At 40.0% G+C, this 11,013-nt stretch overlaps 1 protein-coding gene across 1 annotated transcript in view; it reads right to left on the bottom strand.

Annotated features, from left to right (window-relative positions):
* Nucleotides 1-11,013, bottom strand: part of LOC101995314 (hornerin) — a 34,195-nt gene that overhangs the window by 19,624 nt on the left and 3,558 nt on the right. The gene's annotated exons all lie outside the window — the stretch shown is intronic.

The following is an 11,013-nucleotide window of genomic DNA, read 5'->3' as shown; positions in this document are numbered from 1 at the left end:
TTCTGTTGTTCACACACAGCAGAGACCACGGCAGAGCTGCCCTTCTGGGCCTGGATTACTTAGTATACAATTTGGAGGTTCCATTTATTTTCTTGCACTTTCATTTTTCTTTGGTACGGAATAGATTCAACTGTGTATATGTACCACATTTTCATTACTGGTTCTTCAGCTGATGAACATCTAGGCAGCTTCCACCTCCTGTCTGTCGTGAATAAGGCAGCAACGAATGTGGATGTGCAGGCATGTCTGCTGTCGGGTATGGAGTCCTTTGGGTATGTGCCCAGGAATGGCGTAGCTGGACTATGTGACCGTTCTAGTTTAGAGTTTTGGGAACTCTCTGCTGTTATTCATAGTGATTGTACCAGTTTATACTCCCATTAACAGTGGATATGGGTTTTTTTTCTCACATGTTTGCCAGCGTTTACAGTCGTTTGTTTTCCTGAAAAAGACTGTACTTAATGGAGTAAGATAGAATCTCAAATTAGCTTTGATTTGCATTTCCCTGAAGGTTAAAGACATTGAACACCTAAAAAAAAAATGTTCATCAGCCATTGCTATTTCCTCTTTTGAGAATTTCCTGTTAATTTCATAGCTAATTTTTAAAATTTGGTATTTGTTTTCTTGATGTTTAATTTTTAAAAATTCATTGTATATTTTAGGTGCAAATCCCCTGTTAGATACTTACATGGCAAAGATTTTCTGTTTTTTCAGTTGGCCATTTCTATTGTGGAAGAAAAGCATTTTGACTTCATAAGGTCCCATTTGTCAAATGGCCTTATTTCCTGAATTGGCTGTTTGAATTAGATGTCCTCTATAGTCTTGGGCATTTGAACACTTGCTCCCCAGGTGGTGGTGTTTCAAGAGGCTCTGGAAGTATGCCACAGGAAAGGAGAGTTGTTCAAGGACTTACTCATTTGAAGTCTGCTCTCTGCTTCCTGCCTATGGTTCAGGAGTGAGCCCTCAGCTTCTGCTGCAGCTGCCATAGGTGCTGCCTGCTGCAGGACCCCCTGCCTTTCCAGACTCTGCTCCTCGGGAACAGCAAGGCAAATATCCTCTTCCTCTATGCATTGCCTTGACGACAGCATTTCTTACAGCAACAGAAAAGTGACTAAGATGCTGAGATGCAGAATCCTGTTCAGAAAGTCTTTACTTAGACTTTAATTAAATTAATGTACTCTATTTTTTCCTCTACTAGTTTCAGGTCTTAAGTTAAGGTCCTTTAACCTTTCAAAGTTGATTTTTATGCAGGGGTTTCTTCTGCATGTAGATTTCCAGTTTTCTCAACATCATTTGTTGAAGATGCTTTCTTTCCTCCACTGTATATCTTTGTCATCTTTGTAGTTTTCTCAGGAGATCTTACCTATTTCCCCTTCCCCAGGGGAATTCATGTATGTCTCTAGTAGGGTTCTCCTTGTTCCCTGGCTTCTCTGGGATCATGGACTATAGGCTGGTTATCCTTTGCTTTATGTCTAATATCCACTATGAGTGAGTATGTACCGTGTTTGTCTTTCTGGGTCTGGGTTACCTCACTCAGGATGCTTTATTCTAGTGCTATCTATTCGCATGCACATTTCAAGATGCCATTGCTTTTTGTGTAAATGCACCACCCCTTCATCCTCGTTCACCAGCAATTGTTCTAGCACTGTTTATATTTTTCCTTGTAGACCTTAGATCTGTTTCTCCGGCTCTTCAGTCCATAATGTTCTTTCTATAACACCATGTAGGGATACCTTTGTGGTCATGAATCCTTTTATCCTGCATGAAAGTGTTATTATCTCTTCAATTATGACAGTTTTGCTGAAGGACCTAGGCTGAGGTCCTTCTGCATTTTTTCAGAGTGTTTGAAAGTTTCCATAGAAAAGTCCGTTGTAACCAGATGGGGATATCTTTCCCTTGATCTAGAAATTTTCTTCTATGATTTGATTGGAATCATTTTGTAGGCCCCTGGAATGAAGTTCTCCTTCTTTGTCTATAATTCAAAAGTTTTCTTTTCTTCCATGTTGTTCTAAAGATGTCTTATGCTATGTTCATACATTTAAAAAATTATATTTTTGAGTGAATGATCCCATTTATTTAGCTTTTCTTTGAACCCTATATTCTGTCTTCTACATGATTTATTACTGATGAGATTTTCCATTGAATTTTCTAAAATGACTTGCTGAGTTCTTAAATATCCAGGTTGATTTCATCTTGGGTTTTCTTTAGTATTTGTACCTCCTTACTGAACTATTTTTTCATATCCCAATTTGTATTCCTTATTTCATTAAGCTATTTTTATTTGGAATTCAATGAGGAGTGCATTTCCGTTCTCTTAAAATTCATTCAGATAGTCATTCATGGACTCTTTAAATAGTTTGAACATATTTATAATTTTTTTAAATTCTTTGTCTGGAATTTCATCTTAAGTATTCTCACTGGGGAATGTAAATATGAAGTTGATGATCTTTGGAGGACACAGTGTCATCATTTTGTGTGTGTGTGTGTGTGTGTGTGTGTGTGTGTGTGTGTGTGTTGCTTTAAGTTTTAATTTAAGGACTTTTGTTTTTTTTGGGTTATATCTTTTGGTATGAGTTCACCTATGTTGAGTGGATATTTAGTTTTCTGCTTGCTATTAATGTATTATGGCTACATTTTAAATCAGTTGGGACTACCAGGTACTGTTTGTGGATGTGGCAACTGAGGCAGCCCCAGCTTAGCTTAGGAGAAGGTATGGTCTCTGCATGGGCGATCTGCATGTGTTCGGAGAGAGAGAAAGGGTGGATGGCCAGGGTTGGCAGGGATCTGTCCTCTGACCTGAGGAGCAGGAAGCACCCCAAGCAGGTCCTGAGAAGCTGAGATTTAAGTGCAGTGCCGGGCGGGGGTAGATGGGCCCCTGGGTTTCTGAGAGAGGGAAGGTTAAGACATCAGAGTAAAGTGTGGGTATGACCTCTGACTTGGGGAGCAAGCTCCCCTTGGATCATGAGACAATAGCATTAGGATGCCCATAAGAGGGAGATGTGACTTTTGAAGTGCGGAGTAGGTTCTGCTCAGGTCTTCTTTGGTAACAGAGAGCGAGAGATCTGGCCTCTGACATGGGGGCACATTCCACATGTGTTCTGAGATGCTGGGGGTTAGAGTGCCGAAGGGTGGGACATGTGGCTTCTGACTGTGAGTCCTGAGAGACTGGAGAGTGAAGTCCATGTGGAACCTGAGATGGGACATACGGTTTCTAACTTGGGTCCTAAGATGGTGATTTAGGGTTGGGCTCTAACCTGGGAGTGAGCTCCTTTGGGGCCCCAGGCACTGGAGATTGGGGGACATAATGGGAAAGATGCCACTGGTCCGGAGAGGAAGCTCTGTGTGGGCTTTGAGATGTTAGGGGCTAGAATGCTCAAGAAGGGGATAGCAGTCTCTGACCTGGGGGTCAAGCTTCACAGGTCTTAAGATGTGTAACATTAGGTTGCCCAAGGGTTTGAACTGGGCTCTAAAATTAATTTTTATTCATACAGATGATCCCATCTTATTCTTATAACTCTCATAAAATTATATTAACTTTAAGATAAAAATGACTTTGTTCAGTGATTGTATAATTTTCCTTTACTAGCACTTGGTATTGCCAATGATTTTGAATTTTAGTCATTAAAAAGTATGTTATAATATCTCTTAATGTTTTAGTGTGCATTTCTCCGATGACTATTGGCATGTGTGGGTTTTTTTCTTCATGTACTTATTGACCATTTGTACATCTACTTGAGTAAATGTTTGTTCAGATCTTTTGCTTATTTTAGTTTATTTAGTTTTCCCAGTATTATTGATAATTCTATATTTTAAATATATACAGTTTAATGCTTTAATATATGCATACGTTTGAAGAAAAACTATCACCTTATACTCAGGCTGTCCTGGAACTTGATGAATGTATGTATTTTGAAATAATTACCACAATCAAGCTAGTTTAGCTTACATATCCCCTACCACCTCATTGCCATTTTTTAGACAAAACGTATTTATTTATTTATTTATTTATTTAATGTATATGTATATCTGTGCCCCAGATGTATGTCTGATGCCTGAGAAAGTTAGAAGAGGGCATTGGAACCCCAGGAACTGGAGTCATAGATGGCTGTAAACCCTCATGTGGGTGCTGGATATTGAGCCCAGTCCTCTGGAAGAACAGCTAGTGCTCTTAATCATTGAGCCATCTCTCTAGCCCCAGTTTTCATTTTTAAAAATGTAATGGTAACAGATAAAAATGAGCCTACTATTTACTGTAATCATGTCTCCAGAATCTGTAACAGAGTTCTTGCCCCTTGACTAAAGTCTTCCCATCTCCGCCACCCCCTGACTCCTGGAAGCCACCCTTCTGCTCTTGTTTTCGCGAGTTCCCACTAAGTGAGATTGTGTATAATTAACTGTATTCTTGTATCTGATTTGTTTCAAATTAGCATGATGTCCTCCAGGTTCACCCATGAGGTTGCAAATGACACCAATTCCTTAATTTTAAGAACGGGCTAAATTCTGGAGAGATGCTCATTGGTAGCTGTTCTTAACTCTAGTTCCGGGGGTCAAGTGCCATGGGTGTAGGAACACGTGTGGTACACACATATACTTGTAAGGAAAACACTCATAAAAGGTGTTTGAAAGTGGTCCTTCTCTCAGTTTTTAAAAATAGTTTAAGGATTGACTAACTGTGTCAGTAGACTCTGCTATGAACTCATCAGGCCCTGACTTTTCATTTCTAACTCAGTGTCCTCATTTGTTGTGTGTCTGTTTATGTTATTGATGTCTTGCTTTTTGTTTTTGTTTTTTTTTTTGATGGTCCACTTTTTCTTTTGGTTAGTTGGGACAGGGTCTGTAAATCTTATTTATTTTCTCAAAGAACCAACTCTTACATTTGTTAATTATTTGTGTTTTTTTATTTCTATTTCGTTAATTTCTGTTCTGATTTTTATTATTTTTTGCCATCAACTGGTTTTGGATTTGGCTAGTTCTTACTTTTTTCCAAAACTTGAGTTGCATCATTAAGTTTTAAACTTATGCTCTTTCTGATTTTTAATATAGACATTTAAAGTGATAAATTTACCTGATAGGATTGATTTAAATGCATCCTAGAGGTTTTGTTGTGTTGTCATTTTCATTTAGTTCTCAAATATTTTTATTTCTTTCTTTAATTTCTTCTTTGACCCACTTGTCATTCAGTAATGAGTTATTTAATCTCCTTGGATCTGTGTATTTACAAGAAACTTATTTGCTGTCAATTTTAAATTTTATTATATTATGGTCAGATAGGATGAGCAAAACTACTTCAAACTTTTTGAACTTGTAAGAATTTGTTTTATGTCAGTAGACGTGATCTTATTTTAGAGACGTGACCATACGCTGCTGAGTAGGAAGAATCAAAGACCTAAACATGAAATGCTGAAGCTGCTGGAGCCAAACTAGGCAGTACCCACACAATAGAGGCGTAGGAGAGGACTTTCGGAAAAGGATCCCATTTGCACAGGAATTAGAATCAACAGTTGACAAGTGGGACCTCATAGAACAAGCTTCTAGACAAGGGAAGGAGAAGCCGATAGAAAAAGTGAGAATTTGGAAGAGACCATCCGACCTCAGCTTTCCTAAAACATTCTGAACTACATCATATTTATCCTCATGCCCGCAGGTAAATACAGCCCTTGCCCCCTCAGCAAGGAAAGTGTTTTGTGCCACAGATAGAGACCATTATGAAAACCAAAACCTATCAAGTCCCAATGGATCCATCTTCAAAGCAATTCCTGTACCCAAGGTTTAGGGAGCATCATGGAAGAGGGAACAGAAGGACTGTAAAAGCTTGAGGTGACATCGTGTCTCCTAGCAATGCCAGAAGGAACACTCAAAACGACTCTCCAGCAGGACTGCCTAAACCTGAGCTGAAAGGGGCAGTAGTAGACTTGCAAATATGGACAGGGGAAAGACCCAAGGCTGAGCTCAGTCTTACACAAAGAGTTACAGGAAACTGAGGAGAGCTACGAGCAGGAGAGCTAGTGGTCCCCAGGGAAGATCACACCAATTCGTAATGCAGTGCTGAATGGTCAGCCTGAAAATATATGTACAAGCAACACTTACACATTGAGAAAGTCTTATTTATGTATTTAGGAATATATATATATATATATATATACATGTATGTCCATACACACACATATATATGTATATATAATATACATATTTATAACAATAATTAATGGGGAGAAGGCCATGAATTTGAAAGAGAGCAGGGAGGGGTATATGGGAGGGTTGGAGCTGGGAGAAAAAGGAAGAGGGATGTAATTGTATTATAATCTCAAGAAAGAAAATACTTTTAAGAAGTATTTTCTTTTATAATGTTCTGAACTTGGTTTCTGTTGTAATGTTTGTCTGATCATTGCTGATTCTATTCATTTGGGTTCTTTCTTTCTTTTGTTTAGTTAAGTCCAGGTGCTGATGATCTTGTTTATCTTCAATTTGTTGACAGACTGTCTTGGCCTTTCTTGTTTGTGTTTTTATGATGAGATTTGGCATGTTGTTGGTTGTATGTCTGATGTGAGATTAGTTTTATTTTGCTTTTGTCCAAGCTTGGTTGTTTTCAGATCAGTTATGAGGGACTGGTAGGTTGACCCTTCAGATACTCAGTGTTGATTTTTTTCTTAGACTGAGTCCAATTCTATATTAAACAAGAAAATATGTGAGTGAGGCAGATGGCTGGATCTCATTGATGTGCAACCCATACTACTCAAGATTTACCTGGGAATATGTGGATTCTATGGGTGGGTAGCATTCACCTTCATAGGCTGGCGTAGAGGCTGTGGAACTAAGCTGAAGGTTTGGATATGCAATTTTCCAGGGCTTTAACTATGTGACTGATGCTTGACCTGAGGATTGGGGATAAAGTGAACATCTGAGGTTATAGGTACTCATCATGCTTTGGCAGCACACAGATACATATCCCAGGATAGGCCTGAAGGTTGGATGCAGTACAGGCTGGGATAGAGTCCAGGAGATTCGCTAGACTGGACTAGCATACAGGATGTGTGACCTAGGCTAAGTCTGGAGGTTCAATATAGCATGTGTAGGATAAAATCTGGTGAACTCAACACCTGGGCCTGGCACATAAGGTTTGCCACTGGAGCCATGCCTGGGGATTGAGAATGGTATAAGACTCTCCAGACTAGTCTGGGACACTTGGTGTGAAACCTGGGCTGGGTATGGGGAGGGTTTGGTAGAAGGGGGTCAGGTGGACTCATCATTGCTAGGTCAGGGCACAGTATGTGGAGCATGACCTGGTCCTGGAGGGCTTTATGTCTTCCCTTCCCTTCCCTTCCCTTCTGCCTTTTCCCATTCTTTTCCTTCCCCTTCCCATTTCCTTTTCCTTCCCCTTCCTCTTTCCATATCCCTTCTTATTAAGGCTGGATAAGGCAACCATTAGGAGGGAAGGGTCCCAAAAACAGTTAACAGAGTCTGAGACAGCCCCCTGCTCCTAATATTAGGAGGCTCACAAAAAAGATCAAGCTACCCAGCTTACAATATGTACAGAAGGTCAGTCCCATGCAAGCTCTCTGATTGGCCTTTCAGTCTCTTTGAGCTCCTATGCAACCAGGTTAGTTGATTCCAGTTTTCTTGTGATGTCCTTGACCCTTTGTTTACCTAATCTTCCACAGGATTCCCTGAACCCCTCCTAATGTTTGACTGTGGGTTTTTGCGTCTGTTTCCATCAGAAACTGGGTGAAGCCTCTTTGATAACAATTGAGCTAGACAACAACCTAAGAGTGTAGTGTATAGTAGAATAGCCTTAGGAATCATTTCATTGACATTGTTTTGTTTTTATTGCTAGTCATGTTTGATTCTCTCCCAGGTCTCTGGGCTGTCCAGCCTCTGGGTCCTGTCCCTCCAGGCAGTGTCAGTGGTGGGCTCTGTCTCATGGTATGAGTCTCAAGCTGGACCAGTCATTAGTTGGCTACTCCCATAATTTCTGCACCATTCTTACCCAGGCACATCTTGTAGGAGGGTAAATTGTAGGTCAGAGGTTATGTGGCTCTGTCGCAGTCCCAGTACCACCCATGGAAGTTGTGCCTGGTTACATGAGACAGCCGGTTCATGCTTCATATCCCCCATTACTCGGAGTCTTGGCTAAGTTCTCCCTCATAGATTCCTGGGAGTTTCCATTACACTAGGTTTCTGCTTCATCCCAAAGATGCTCCCTGACTATGCTCATAGCAACTTTATTTATGATAACCAGAGACCGGAAACAACCTAGGTGTCTATCAACCAAAAATAGATAAAGAAAATGTATGGTACATTTACACAATGGAGTATTACTCAGCTGTTAAAAACAATGACATCATGAGGTTTTCAGGCAAATGGATAGAACAAGAAAAGATCATCCTATGTAAGGTAACCCAGACCCAGAAAGGCAAGTATGGTATGTGGTAACTCATAAGTAGATATTAATTATAAAGTAAAGGAAAACCATGCTAAAATTCACAGCCCCAGAGAAGCTAAGTAACAAGGAAGGCTCAAGGTGGGAGGGTGCACCTGAATTTCACTGGGAAGGGGAAATAGAATAGACATCATAGGTGAATTGGGGGAGGGGTCTGTATGGGAGTGGGCATGGGAACAGGAAGATCAGGTAGGGAGAATATGGAGGAAGGGAGTATTGGGAGCTTTTAAGTTTTCTATCTGGATAGTCTTTGGATTATGGGACTTTGGGAAATAGCTACTTGTGCTGATTTCTAGTTTGAACACTTGTGTGAAGGAAGTGAAATGAAACAAAAGACAGACAAAGCTCAGTATCTAGTCACCACTAATTTATTGTCGATATCAATGCAATCTACTTATTTGAATCCAAAGACTTAAAGCAAATACATTACAGTCAAACAAAGAATCCTATGACAATGGTAAGCTTCCTTCCCATCTAACTACTGATGATATCTCTACACAGGTGGAGAGTACACTACTTATATTTCCATACTGTAATATGTCGAAAGAAACAGAAACAATTTCTTACAAATGGAAATGAAGCCCTTTCTTGCTGAAATCAAGTTAAAACCCATGCTTGGATCCTTTGGTCCTGTACCACTTTTCCAATGGCTATAGAGAAGCATCTGAAGCAAAAACTTAATGGCACTTATTCACCCACTGATTTAATATGTACCAAAGAAGTATCTTGGTGATTTGGGTAAAAATAGAAACCACTAATACTCTATCCTGTTTTTTCCTCTTTATCTTACCATCTAACATTAAAAATTAAACTGTGTGTTGACATAAGATAAAGCTTTGGCAACTGCAATGATAATACATTTATTATATATAGTTCTTTACAAATAAATGTATAATTTATTACAACTTTAGCATCGCTCCCAACTAAATATAATTTTCAGATAGATACCTTAACCAAACCCCATATTCTTTAAATTGTTCCAAACTTAATCCCACTAAGCCCCAAACTTTTTAAGTTAGTCTTCAAACTTATTCCCCAAACTAAGCATTTATCCAGTGCAATATCCTAAATATCCCAAATATCATGCATTATTTGGGAGGAACTCAGTAACAAGGAATATAGGCTACCTTTCATTCAAAAGAAAAGAATGAGAGCAGATATGTCCAGATTGAGAAAGAAATGACATGAAGAGTTCTACAACAATTTCTCATTTCTTAAACTAACATTTAAGTTAATGGTAGCTCATTTCCTTCCTCACTCCGGAATTAACGTCTCTGCTCTTGGACATACTCATAAAGGGGAGTACTGCCATTGAAACTGTGAGAACCCAAGCCTATATTTCTCATTCTAGAGTTTCCTTCCCTGATGCTCTGATAGTCAGGGTAACCTTGTCTATTGTCCTCATTGTAAAGTGACAATTGTCCAGTAGTATGGGATCTACTGTGTCCACGTGGAGGGGTAAATTGTCCAAAGTCACAAGCTGAGGAGGTTTCTACTTGCCTATACACACTTATTGGTTGGTTTTCATTACAAATTGAGGGGTTTCCACATTCCAAGTGGTTTCCACATCTCCCATATGATTGAGGTTGCTCATAATTAGAATATTGGCCATATCCAGAACCACATGATCCAGAGCTAAATGAGTTACGTGAATCAGACCTGTATTGTTGTGAACTAGGACACAGACCAGATCTGGGACAATTTTGAGTAGAGATAGAAGAGGGATATGAACAAGACCCATATTGTTCAGAGCTGAAACCCTGATTACACCCAGCTGCAGGTATTCTCTGGCTAGAATAATGACTCGAGGGACATTCATATTGGCCGTAGTTAGAAGACTGACTTGAACCAGAACCTTGTTGACCACAGCAGGAAGATTGGTTTGAATTAGATCTGCACTGACCATGAGAACATGACTGTCCGTAGCTAGAAGATTGATTTATATTAGATCCATAGTGGGGGTAAGTAGACTGACATGAACTAGATATTTGATTACCATAGCCAGAACAATTAACTGAGCCAGATCCATACTGGCCAAAGTTGGAAGAATCTCCACAGGTATTCCCCTGACTACTACAGGAGGAAGAATGATATGATCCAGGCCTTTGGTGGTCATAGATAGAGGACTGTGAGGAAGTAGAAACATGCTGATCACAGTTAGGTGACTGACCTGAGCTACAATGGAGAGGCCTGGAAAATGGTATTTGTCTGGATGGTGAACAACTTTGCCCATTGCTATGTGAGGAAAAAGTGCTACATTCATGCTGAGAACTGACACATGACTGTCCAGACGAGGAATGCTGTTGCCCACTAAGAGAAGAGTGACCTTGCCCAGATGCATGTTGATTAAAGCCAGAAGACCCTCCTGAGCCAGACCCAGATTGTTGGGAGCCACAAGACTCTCTTGAGCTAGACCTGCTCCTTTCTTGGCTCAATGAGTGACGTGAAGTTGATCCATGTTTGCCAGAGAGAGTGGAATGACCTGAGCCATAGCTTGATGACTGTCTTGATGTTGTGCCATGCTGTGTCCTACCAGAAGAGTGACCTTGTCCTGATCCTTGCCTACCAGAGCCAGAAGA

This window comes from Microtus ochrogaster, unplaced genomic scaffold (genome assembly GCF_000317375.1).
Source record: "Microtus ochrogaster isolate Prairie Vole_2 unplaced genomic scaffold, MicOch1.0 UNK16, whole genome shotgun sequence".
Lineage (NCBI taxonomy): Eukaryota > Metazoa > Chordata > Mammalia > Rodentia > Cricetidae > Microtus > Microtus ochrogaster.
Note: the sequence above shows the minus strand (reverse complement) of the source record. Positions and strands in the feature narration are given on the sequence as shown.